Source organism: Lactuca saligna, chromosome 1 (assembly GCF_052625555.1).
Source record: "Lactuca saligna cultivar CGN05327 chromosome 1, ASM5262555v1, whole genome shotgun sequence".
Taxonomy (NCBI): domain Eukaryota; kingdom Viridiplantae; phylum Streptophyta; class Magnoliopsida; order Asterales; family Asteraceae; genus Lactuca; species Lactuca saligna.
Window position 1 is genome coordinate 192,438,870 of NC_136417.1, and position 12,507 is coordinate 192,451,376.

Below are 12,507 nucleotides of genomic sequence, written 5' to 3' on the forward strand. Positions count from 1 at the left end.
AATCCGTTTGATGTTCTGAAATCCTTGAATTATACTCTATTTAACGGTGTTTTCAAAAAAAATCCCCAATGCACGAATCCCGAGGCACCTGGTTTTGGTGTGTTTTGGGCATGTAATGGAGCATAACCCCATGTGGGGCCCACATGGGATGATAAACTGCAAAAACCTGATCTTCTTCCAACTAGTATCAAACCCACGTGCCTTTCCTCTCCTTCACTCTTCATCTTAGTGTCCAAGGCTTGCTAAAAGTACAATTGATGGGGCATAGGTATGGCTTCCATTGGTTTGTGAGTGAGTATGTTACACTATAAAAAGGGACTTGAGGAACCCTCAAACTCACTCACAAATCTCCAGCAACTTCCTCTTCTTCTAAATCCTCTGAAAACTCCTCTCTAAATCCTTCATCCTACACTCACGGCTACACCCTCAACCACCCTAAAACACCTTCTTTTACCACCCAAACGTCTTCTTATAGCCCCACAGTAGATCACCACCTCCAGCCAACCTTCCCTCTCGTCACAAGACTCAACTGAAACCAAAAAACGGAGGTAGCAGGAGGCTACCATCACAGCTTCGCCACCCCCTGCCATCCCGTCGCTCCATTGTCACCCTCCCCTTACCCACACAAAAAAAAAAAAACCCACCTCCACCACTACTGTGTACTACCTTGTGACACCCTCCATCCTTCCCTTTCTTCGTCTTCATTAAAACAGTAGCAGAAAACCAACAGCAGGAGGCTGCCGGCCTCCACCCATCATCACCGAACTACCATTCTGCTGCAAGCTACCTCCACCGGCCACCACTTGTTGCCATAGGTAACCTCCAAACATCCTTGAATTAACAAATTATGCACATCTACGTAGCTGGGAATCACGAGACCATTCATTTCATTTTTTTTTTGTATTTACGTAAAGATGGTGAAAAACACAGGAGGTTCACCTCCTGTGTAAAAGATGAATATGGTGCAAATTAGGATACCAAATAAATACATGCAGTCCCTCTCTTTCGATTTTGCCCAAGTTTAGTCCCTCCCTATTTAGAATTATCTCAAATCTAGTTGTTAAACAATGAAAGTTTAATCAAAATATTTAAAACATACCCTAAACTGAACAAATCTTTTCAAAACAAATCAAACTTTAAATACAAAATTAAATGAATAATGTTTATACGTATATATTAGAAATTTTAAAGTTGATTTCAAATAAATTAATTTTGGTTATTTAAAAACTTGCGGAAAAATAATAAATTAAATTTTAAAATTTATTTAAAATAATTATAAATTTTAAATTGGCAAAAGTTAGGGAATTATTCAAGAAATTGTTATAATACTTAATCATGTCCAAATATTAATATATATCGAATTTCTAGGAAATCGAACTAATCCCGGAGATCACGACCTCACGGCAATACATTCTGGTCTTCAGAACTACTCGTTTACCACTCGATAAGGTGAGAGTTACGGCCCCTCTTTTTATATTTATTTGTTTTGGGGGAGAATACATGTGCTATATATTATTTATGATACAAATATATAAGTCTTATATGATATGCATGCTACAAATTTAAGTTATAAATACTTCCATCATGCATAAGACTTTACACACTTATACAAGATTGTTATGTTAAAATACATATCTCTATAAAAGCGAGTAATTTATACTTTTATAAATACATCAACCATACTCGACTTTACAAATACTATACTACGAGTTTCATTGTGCCCGGTACTTATCTATAATTAAGTTAGGACTGAGAGTTATTCACAAACTTTGCGTTAATGGTTTTTGAGTGAGACGCTACTATTCATTAGCTGGGTTTAATCACTTAGCCTGCCCCACACTGCTATAATCGTTAATCTTCGGAGCGAATTACATATATATAGATCTATATAGGGTTGACAACCCCACCTGCGGTTGCTAGCTACAACCATCGACTGATCAATCGAAGCAGGTGATATGTGTCTACGATCGTTACTACGATGTCCAATGAAGCATCGTAGGGAGGGGTGCCTTTCGTCTATAGCTCGATTATAGAACTCACTAAAAACGTTAACACGAATCTCTCTCACTTTTTCACTACAACCATATGTTTGGTTGCTTTTAGAACTGTTTTAAAGTACAGTGGTTACTTATACAATGGATATATTTAAACTTTCATGAAGTTATTACAAACACATTTTCTTTAAAAGCATAATTTTATTTATAAAATTACTTTTTTTAGCTTTTAAAGACTCATGACAAGCATTGTTTCAACTATCATTCTACAAGAAAAATATACTCTTGGACTTTTGAAAGTATTATTATTGCGGCTAGCAGAAAACCTATGACTCTCACCAACCTCGTGTTGACTTTCAAAATACATGTATTCTCAGGAAATCAGTGAAATTTCGGGCACACTCAGACGATGGAAAACATGGCTCGCAAGTACTTTAATTTTCTACTTTTGAACTGTTATGCCTCACTGTTAAGGCAAACTCGTATTATTATTTTATTACTATCTGTAAGAACCATGTATGAAAACATAAAAATGTAATGAAATGTTGTTTTGTTTATTGTTGTACTTGTGCTGTATATTCAATTTATCTGTGATCCATGAACTTAGTCGCACAGCCCGGCATGTTTCGCCGCCTCGGCCGGGGGTGTGACATAAATAGGCTCCAAACCCGGAGAATTAGGGTTTCATTAAACAGCGTGGACTCGCCGAGTCCACTCCTTGGACTCGCTGAGTCCAGACGTGAACCCTCGTCCAAAATCACGATCCTACTCGGCGAGTTTGAGCTCCAACTTGCCGAGTCTCCTCACAAAATACCAAAAATATAAGAATGAATAATACCTGAGAATCCGGGCTGTTACAATTCTCCCCCACTAGAACTAGACTTCGCCCTCGAAGTCTCGTTCTACAAATAACTCTGGATGCTGCTCGCGCATCTCACGCTCCGGCTCCCAAGTCATACCGAACCCCTTCCGATGCTACCACTGAACCAAAACTAAGGGTACCTCCTTATTCCTCAGAACCTTGATTTTCCAATCTTTGATTGTCACTCGTCTCTCAGCATAATTCAGGCTCGCATCCACCTGAATATCCTCTAATGGAACCACTGCCGACTCATCGGCTATACACTTCCGCAATTGCGACACATGGAAAGTGTCGTGAATCTGCCCCAACTCTGCTGGAAATTCCAAACGATAGGCTACCCTGCCTATCCTCGCGACCACCCGAAATCGACCAATATATCAGGGCCCCAACTTGCCCTTCTTCTTGAATCGAATCACTCCTTTCCAAGGAGAGACCTTCAGGAGCACAAAGTCACCGACCTGAAAAATCAAGCTCGGACTGGCGTCTGTCCGCATAACTCTTCTGACGAATCTGAGCGGTCAAAAACCTCTATCTGACCTGTTCGATCTGCTCTGTCGTCTGAAGTACGATCTCAGTACTGCCCATAACACGCTGTCCGACTTCTCCCCAGCAAATGGGGGTCCGGCACCTCCTCCTATACAACAGCTCAAAGGGTGGCATACCAATGCTCGAATGATGGTTGTTGTTGTGAGAAAACTCTGCCAAGGGCAAGTACGTATCCCAACTCCCCCCCCCCCCCCCGGAAATCCATCACACATGCCCGGAGCATGTCCTCGAGTGTCTGAATCGTCTGCTCACTCTATCCGTCTGTCTGGGGGTGATATGCGGTACTAAAATGCAGCCTAGTACCCAGCTCCTCATGAAACTTCTTCTAGAATTAGGAAGTGAAACGTACATCCCGGTCTGAGACAATCGAGATCGGCACCCCATGCTGAGATACCACTTCCCTCACGTACATCTCTGTTAACTTCTCTGCGGAGGAGCTCTCACTAATAGCAAGGAAGTGCGCGCTCTTCGTCAACCTGTCCACAATCACCCAAATTGCATCGACTCCCCTCGCGGTTCTCGATAATTTGGTGATAAAATCCATGGTAATTTGTTCCCACTTCCATTCGGGAACCTCCAACGGCTGCAACCTACCATGCAGTCTCTGGTGCTCAGCCTTAACCCTACGGCAGGTTAAGCACCTCTCAACAAACCACGCAACATCCCTCTTCATACAGGGCCACCAATAATCCCTCCTCATATCCAAATACATCTTAGTGGCCCCAGGATGGATCGAGAATTTCGACCGATGAGTCTCTTCCATCGAGAATTTCGGCTACCACATTAGCCTTGCCCGGATGGTACAGGATCTCACAATCATAATCCTTAACCACATCCGACCACCTCTTCTGCTGCATATTTAGGTTGGGTTGATCCATCAAATATTTCAGGCTCATATGGTTCGTGTATATCGTACACCGAACCCCATACAGATAGTGACGCCAAATCTTGAGGGCGAACACCACTGCCCCCAACTCTAGGTCATGCGTGGGATACCTCGTCTCATGTGGCTTCAGTTGCCTCGATGCGTATGCTATCACATGCCCTCTCTGCATCCGCACTGCTCCCATCCCCAAGATCGATGCATCACAGTATACCACAAAGTCCTCCATTCCCTCCGGGAGGGCTAACACCGGGGCCTCGCATAACCTTTGGCGAACCGTCTCAAAGGAGGCCTGCTACTCGGGGCCCCATGAAAAAGCGACACCCTTCCGGGTCAATCTGGTGAGTGGCACTACGATCTTAGAGAAATCCTTGATAAATCTCCGATAATAACCGGCCAACCCTAGAAAACTCTTGATCTCGGAGGGTGACCTCGGCACCTACCAACTCATCACCGCCTCAACTTTGGCCGGGTCGACCAATATCCCTTTCTGTTTAATGAGATGTCCCAGGAACTGGACCTCTCGCAACAAGAAATCACACTTGGAGAATTTGTCATAAAGCCTCTCCGATCTCAGAACTCCGAGGATCTCCCTCAAATGCTCCTCATGCTGCTCTCTAGATCTTGAATATACCAAGATGTCATTGATGAATACAATCACTGACCGATCTAGTATTGGCCTGCACACTCGGTTCATGAGATCGATGAACACTGCTGGGGCATTGGTGAGCCCGAAAGGCATCACCACAAACTCATAATGCACATAACGCGTCCTGAACGCTGTCTTTTGGATGTCCTCATCTCGCACCCTCACCTGATGGTATCCAGACCTCAAATCGATCATGGAGAATGAATATGCTCCCTGTAACTGATCGAACAAATCGTCGATCCTCGGCAACGGGTAACGGTTCTTGACCGTCAGCTTGTTCAACTCCCAATAATCAATGCACATCCGGTGTGAACCATCCTTCTTCTTGACAAAAAGGATAGGCGCTCCCCACGGCGAGCTGCTCGGCCGAATAAACCCCTTTCCCAACAACTCCTGAAGCTGCGAGGACAACTCTTGCATCTCTTAAGGTGCAAGGCGATAAGGCACCTTGGCAATAGGTGCAGCTCCCGGAACCAAATCGATACTGAACTCCCCTTGCCTCATGGGAGGCACACCCGACAACTCCTCTGGAAAGACATCTGGGAACTCATGCATTATCGGAAGCTCCTCCACTGACCTCAGCCTCTCGGAATCAACCCGCATATCCATCACGTATGCCACAAAACCCTTACAACCCTGCTGTAGACACTGCCTCACCCTAGCGGCTGAACGAAACGCTAATCCAGAACGGGTACCCTCGTCGTACACAGTAAGAACTCCCCCGATAGGGTATCATATGGTCACCAGCTGTCGCTTGCAGTCGATAACCGCACCGAATCTGCTCAACCAGTCCATGCCCACAATGACACAGACATCACCCATCACAATAGGAACCAAGTCAATCGGGAAATCAACACCGAAAATCTCGAATACGCACCCGCGGATCACCTCTGTAGCATATATCACCCTCTCTTCAGTTATGGAAACTCTCAGAGGCCGACTCAATGCCTCGCGACTAACACTAATATGCTGACTAAAAGCCAAAGATACAAAAGACCGACTCGTACCCAAGTCAAATAACACCAAGGCAGGTATAGAATTCACAAGAAAAGTACCTACGCATAACATAATATAAGCATAATATCTCGATCATCAAAATAAATACATGAAAGAATACATACCAACCACGACATCGGGCGCTGCGCGGACCTCCTCCGCGGTCAACTGAAAGGCTCTTCCTCGTGCCCTCGGCGCCTCAGCCTTCACTTGATGACTCTCGATAACTCTGATGGCGGCAGGGGCAGATCCCTGAGGTGCTCCCTGAGCTGATCCCCGCAACTGCGGACACTCCGCCTTCCGGTGTCCGATTTGGTTGCAGTGAAAACATACTGCAAACCCCTTGGGGAAGTCCTTGGCTATATGCCCCTCCTTGCCACATTTGTAGCAAGATCCAGCTCTACATACTCCATCATGACCCTTGCCGCACTTTCCACAAGTGCGGCCCTTCTGGCTCCCAGATTTGGGATCAGCGGGCTTGGCCCGCTTAGCTGTCAGATGGGACTATGCCGATCGTCGATCTCTCCCTTGAAACTTCGCCTCCTCCCTGGCCTGAGTCTCTAGCTCAATCTCCCTCTTCCAGGCATTTCCTTGAAGCTCGGAAAATGTCCGGTACGAGGAGTTCGCCACGAACTCCCGAATGTCTTGCCTCAAGATACTCAAATATCGGCTTATGCGTGCCTGCTCAGTAGACACGTGCTCAGGGTAGAACATCGCCCTTTCTAGGAACATCCTGGTAATCACAGTAACAGACTCAGTACCCTGCTTGAGGGTCAGAAACTCCTGGGCCAAACGCTCCCTCTCCACCTGAGGAACGTACTCATCTCGGAACATGGCAGTAAGCCTCTCCCAAGTCACTGCCGCAAGCTCAGCAGGCGAAAAGTGCGGTGTCTCAAACTTCCACCAGTCCTTTGCTCCCAAGCGAAGCTGGCTCAGCACGAACCGAACTCTCAAACTCTCCCTCGCCACCGGGTCTTGGGTCCCGTCAAACTCTGGCGGTTTCATGTTGCTGAACTCTCGGAACAACAACGCATCACCACCCTGCGGCCTTGCAGCAGCAACAGCTGCAATGGCTGCCGCAACAGCAGCCTCAGAAAGAGTAGCATATCGCTCGTCAAAAGTCTCAATAAGCGTGGTTTTAATAGACCTGAACATCTCTGGTATCTCTGCCCTGATGGCCGCAGCCACCTCCTCGTGGATGATCCGGCGGATCTCCTCATAACTAGCCCCACTGCACTCTGGCATAAGACGTGTCCTCACCATGATCTACCTATGAAATACAATATACGATAAATTAGAATCCATTCGAGCATACTCACACTCAACAACTCTTCCCTCGGATCCTCTCTTGGCACGTCGAGTACTTCCCTAACTCGATGAGTTCCACCTGGCATGAATCGCGGGGCAACCACGACTCAACTCGCCGAGTCTCAAGAACAACTCGGTGAGTTCCGGCTTGACTCAACCCCATATTGACTCTCCCTGACTCACTGGGTCATCCCCCAACCCGGCGAGTCCACTCGCTGAACACTTTACGTGAAACCCTAACCCTCCTCTCCGAGTCCCAAGAACAACTCGGCAAGTTCATGCCATGCACAAACTTTATTGACCTTCTGAGGTCAGATCTGCTTTCCCAAACCATAGATCTGGTCTTCCCAAGCATGAATGTCACGTAAAGTTCGAAACTTGATGCTTGTATAACCCCCACAAGGTATCAAAATGAGATTTGGTCCCAAAAATAACCACCTAGGTCCAATGACTCCATAATAACCCAAAAAGCTCCAATGATACCTCTTTGAGTCCAGATCCAAGGCAAAAACTCGAAGAGGGACCATTTGCTTCACATAATCACTCTCCAAAGGGGGTTATAAAACCCTAACTGTAAAGATCAACCCTTTAACTGATGGAGATTCGAATCATTACCTCAAAATGAAGCCTCTGGAGTCTGGATCTGCTAGAATTTCACCTCCTCCTTGATCTTGCCACCTTCCTCTTGCTAAACAAAGAATACAAAGGCCCAAAAGTGACTTCCTCTCTCCCAAAACGTATTAGCTTTGTTAGGGTTCTCTCAAGGGACTGGTAGCTGCAATGGGAGGCTATAAGTGCCCTTAAATAGGCTCCAAACCCGGAGAATTAGGGTTTCATTAAATAGCGTGGACTCGCCGAGTCCAGACACGAACCCTCGTCCAAAATCGTGATCCTACTCGGCGAGTTTTAGCTCTAACTCGCCGATTCTCCTCACAAAATAACAAAAATATAAGAATGAATAGTACTTGGGAATCCGGGCTGTTACATTTAGAAAGTAGTCTTCTACCAAGACTTGTATGTTTTGCTATAACAAAGATGGTTTTCTCCTCTATAACTACTATTAACAATATAAAGTCTACCTCGTCGTTTATGTGAATGGATCACAAAATAAAAGTAATAGGAAAAATATAGCCATGTAAGTGTTATCCTTTTGTATTAGGATCAACTCGACATCACGACTGCTGAAATGTATCACCTTGAACATCCGTAAATTGTTCATTGTCCTCTGTAGCTGGCAGCAGGTTTAAGGAATGGTTAGTCCCGTAAAGGTACTCCTAATATAGGTATTAACCGTAGGCATCCGTAGATGTTCATTTACCTTTGTAGCGAACAATAGGTTAAAGGAATGGTTAGTCTCATAAAGGTACCCCTAATATAAGTAGTAACCATATGCATCTGTATATGTTCATTACAACTGTTGCTAACAGCTGGGTTCCGGAATGGTTAGTCCCGTCTAGTTATCCTATTGAACTAGGATAGGTCGAACTAATTTACACGTATCATATGTACTAGTAACTCATCATATATAATCTAGATACAAGTATCCATGTAAGTGTATACAAGTAAATGTATTTAAGTGTAATTTTGATTTATGAAAGTGTTCATATTCATGTTCTTGTTCTTATGATGTTTAGATGGTCATAGGAATTATTTGTAACCTATGTGGTAGTTAAATTCTTGATCATAATGTATTTTAATGGAGTCCATAACTTGTCCTCAAGTTATGGAAAACCAAAAGTCACTTGAATTAAAACCGTTAAAAGAACACAAGAGCTAGAAAAATGAAGAGTCCTAATTTTATTACTCTATTAAACTCATAAGTTACAAGAAATGAAAAGTTTTGAAAGTTTACAAAACTTGCCCTCAAGTTTTGGAACAAGTAAAGTCTTGTTAAAACTTTAGTTCCAACCCCTAGAATTTTAAAAGTTAAAATTCAACCCTTATACTTATATTATTATAATGTAATAATTATATATATATATATATATATGTATAAGCACAAAGTCGTCTTACCGCTAGTACGCCTCATTCACAAAGCCGGTCCATAAGGTGGGTATAAGGTTGTTGCCTATAAAATGGCAACTTAATGGGTGTCCACGCTCACCCACCGCTCGCTTGACTGGTGGAGGGTCGTTAGCCGAACGGGTAAGGCAAGGACTTATAAATTCTCATTAAAAGTATGATGAATATTATAAAGTAACTAAATGTTTTATTAAATTCCCAATCTTAGTTACTTTAGGAAAAATGTGAATAAGGTGCTAATCCATGAAATTACACTTTGTACTTTGTTTAAGTTGTTGGTGGAGCGTGTGTGGTTAACCGGCACACTTGCTTGGACTTAACAAGGTAGGTAAAGTGTGACTTAAGGCTTATTATAGTTTCGGTGGAGTGTGTGTGGTTTACTGGCACATCGATTGAGTGATAAACTTTAAGGGTACCAACTAATTTGCATGGTTACTTCACAACTCGTTTTGTGATCCTCGGTATCCCAGTCACAAAACTTGGAGGGCACACTCGAGATTGAAATATGCCTTTGAAAAGTTAATTGAAACTCAAAGAATCTAGGAATTTCTAAGAACCAATCAAAAACCTAATATCTAATATTTTGGTTTTCGTGGTGGAAATTGGTGAATCGTCATTCACCTACCTTTCAAATATGTTATAGCTTGGATTACAGCATACCTCTTCTAAGTTATAATATATTGTGATTAGATCCTAGCCTTAATATTACATTTGGGTGTTTTATTAAGGACTCTCTTAATATCTAAACTAATCTTGTCCTCTTCCTTCAGATGTCATCAAACAATGCTGCTTTTGGCTCTAATCCTAATGGCTCCTTTACACTTATGAACTTGTGTGGGAAAGTCACTTTTGATGGATCCAACTTCAATGAGTGGATCAGAAACATCAGGATGATTACCCGCTACGAGGACTAAGAATATGTCCTTGACAAGGAGGTTAAGGAGATTGATGAGACCACTGCAACTTCTCAGGAGATCGCTGACTTTCAAGCACATGAAAGGGATGCTACGAAAGTGGCATGCATCATGATGGCCACGATGACAGCGGAACTCCAAAAGTCCTATGAGGATTTCTACCCTTATGAAATGCACCAAGATTTGATGGAAAGATACCATGAAAGTGCACGACAAGAGAGGTATGAAATCATCTGCTCCATGATAACAACCATGATGAAGGACGGGGATTCCCTCACGAGCCACATGCAGAAAATGCAAAGGTATGTGGATCGATTGCTGAAACTTAATGTGAACTTCCCTAAGGAGCTTGCAATAGATATAATTTTGCGCTCCTTACCATCGTGCTATGATCAATTCCTCATGACATATCACATGAATAAGGAAGAGGTCACACTCAGCAAACTTCAGGGACTTCTCAAGACCACTGAATCAGGTCTTAAGGGGAAGTCGAATGTTAACACTCCTACTCCAAACTCCACTCCGATTTTGGCAATCGGGAAAAGTCGAGGGAAGAAGAGAAAGAGTTTTTCGAAGGGTACCAAGGCTAGGACCCTTGATGGCTCTTCTTCAAGTGGAACCAAGAAAGGTTTTGTCACTCCTTCTTCTGACCAAAAGAGCCTGAATGCTTCTATTGCCATGAAAAATCACATTGGAAGCGAAACTGCCCAAAATACCAGCAAGATGTGAAGGATGGGAAAGTTAAACCCAACCATGCAGGTATTTACACTATCATTTCTAATAACTCACCCCATTCTAAATCTTGGGTCCTTGATACCAGTTGTGGTATTCACATTTGTTGTGACTTTCAGGGACCAAGAAGAAGTGAGAATGTGTAGCAAGGAAGAATAAACTTAATCATGGGGAATAGGAAAGTTACACCTGTCACCAAGATTGGAGTTTATACTTTGTCGCTAAGTAGTGGGTTAAATTTAGATTTGAATAAATGTTTTTATTCGCTAGAAATGGCAAGAAATATTATTTCCTTACATACATTGTACAAACAAGGGTTCACCTTTTCATTTGATAATGAAGTTGGTTCGATTAATGCTTTCTTTAATAATGTTCTTTATTTTAAAGAATTACCTTGTGATGGTGTGTATGAGCTGTATCTGTTGTAGATAACTAAGGAAATAATGTTTTGTGTATTGATTCTCTTAATAATAATAACTTGGATAAAGCATCATTATGGAATTGTCGTCTTGGACATATAAGCAAGAAACGCGTAGGCCAACTCCAAAAGGATGTAGTCTTGGAGTCATTTGACCTAAAGTCAGATGATAGTTGCGGATCATGCTTACTTGGAAAAATGACAAAGTCACCCTTCACAAGCTCATGTGAAAGGGGTGAAGGTTTGTTGGACCTTGTACACACGGATATGTGTGGACCATTCAGACATGCCACAAGGGATGCTAATCGTTATTATTTGACTTTTACTGATGATTACAGTAGACATGGATATGTCTACTTAATCAAGCATAAGTCAGAGACTTTCGAAGGGTTTAAGGAATTTAAACAGGAAGTCGAGAATCAATTGGGCAGGAACATTAAGATGCTTCGATCCGATCGAGGTGGTGAGTATCTTAGTTCAGAGTTCCTCGACTATCTAAGGGAATGTGGGATTGTCTCACAATTGACACCTCCTAGGACACCGCAGTTGAATGGTGTGGCTGAGAGGCGTAATCGAACCTTGTTAGACATGGTTCGTTCCATGATGAGTCGAGCTTCGCTACCAATCTCATTCTTGGGGTATGCCTTAGAGACTGCACCCATATTCTTAATCTAGTCCCTACAAAGAAAGTTGCCAAAACTCCTCACGAGATGTGGACTGGTAAAGTACCCAAACTAGACCACATCAAGATTTGGGGTTGCGAGGCTTTCATGAGACGCAAGACTCATGATAAGCTCGAACCTCGAAGCGAGAGGTGTATATTCATCGGCTACCCACAACAATCCTTTGGTTACCTCTTCTACAGACCTAGTGATAATGTGGTCTTTGTAGAAAGAAGAGGAGTCTTTCGAGAAATAGAGTTTATAAGCCAAGGAGATAGTGGGAGGCAAATTGATCTTGAAGAAATTCAAGAATCAAGTGGTGATGGAACTTCAAACTCTAGCCCTCAACTTGAGGAGGAAACTCCTGTTTAGCCAATTGACGAATCTGTACCTCTGAGGCGTTCCACGAGAGTTAGGAGTGCACCTGAGCATTACTATGGATTCCATATTACTGCAGAAGGTGAGACACTTATTAGTGATGGGACACTAGTAGGTCAAGATGACCCTAACAGCTACGAGGA

General features: G+C 43.2%; 1 long non-coding RNA gene across 1 annotated transcript; it reads left to right on the plus strand.

The window, feature by feature from the left end:
* The first annotated feature begins 277 nt into the window (after positions 1–277).
* LOC145001798 (uncharacterized) lies at positions 278–2,551 on the plus strand. The gene is made up of 3 exons (XR_013661719.1): positions 278–815; positions 1,369–1,449; positions 2,372–2,551. It is a non-coding gene; the product is annotated as an uncharacterized LOC145001798 (long non-coding RNA).
* The last annotated feature ends 9,956 nt before the right edge of the window (positions 2,552–12,507 follow it).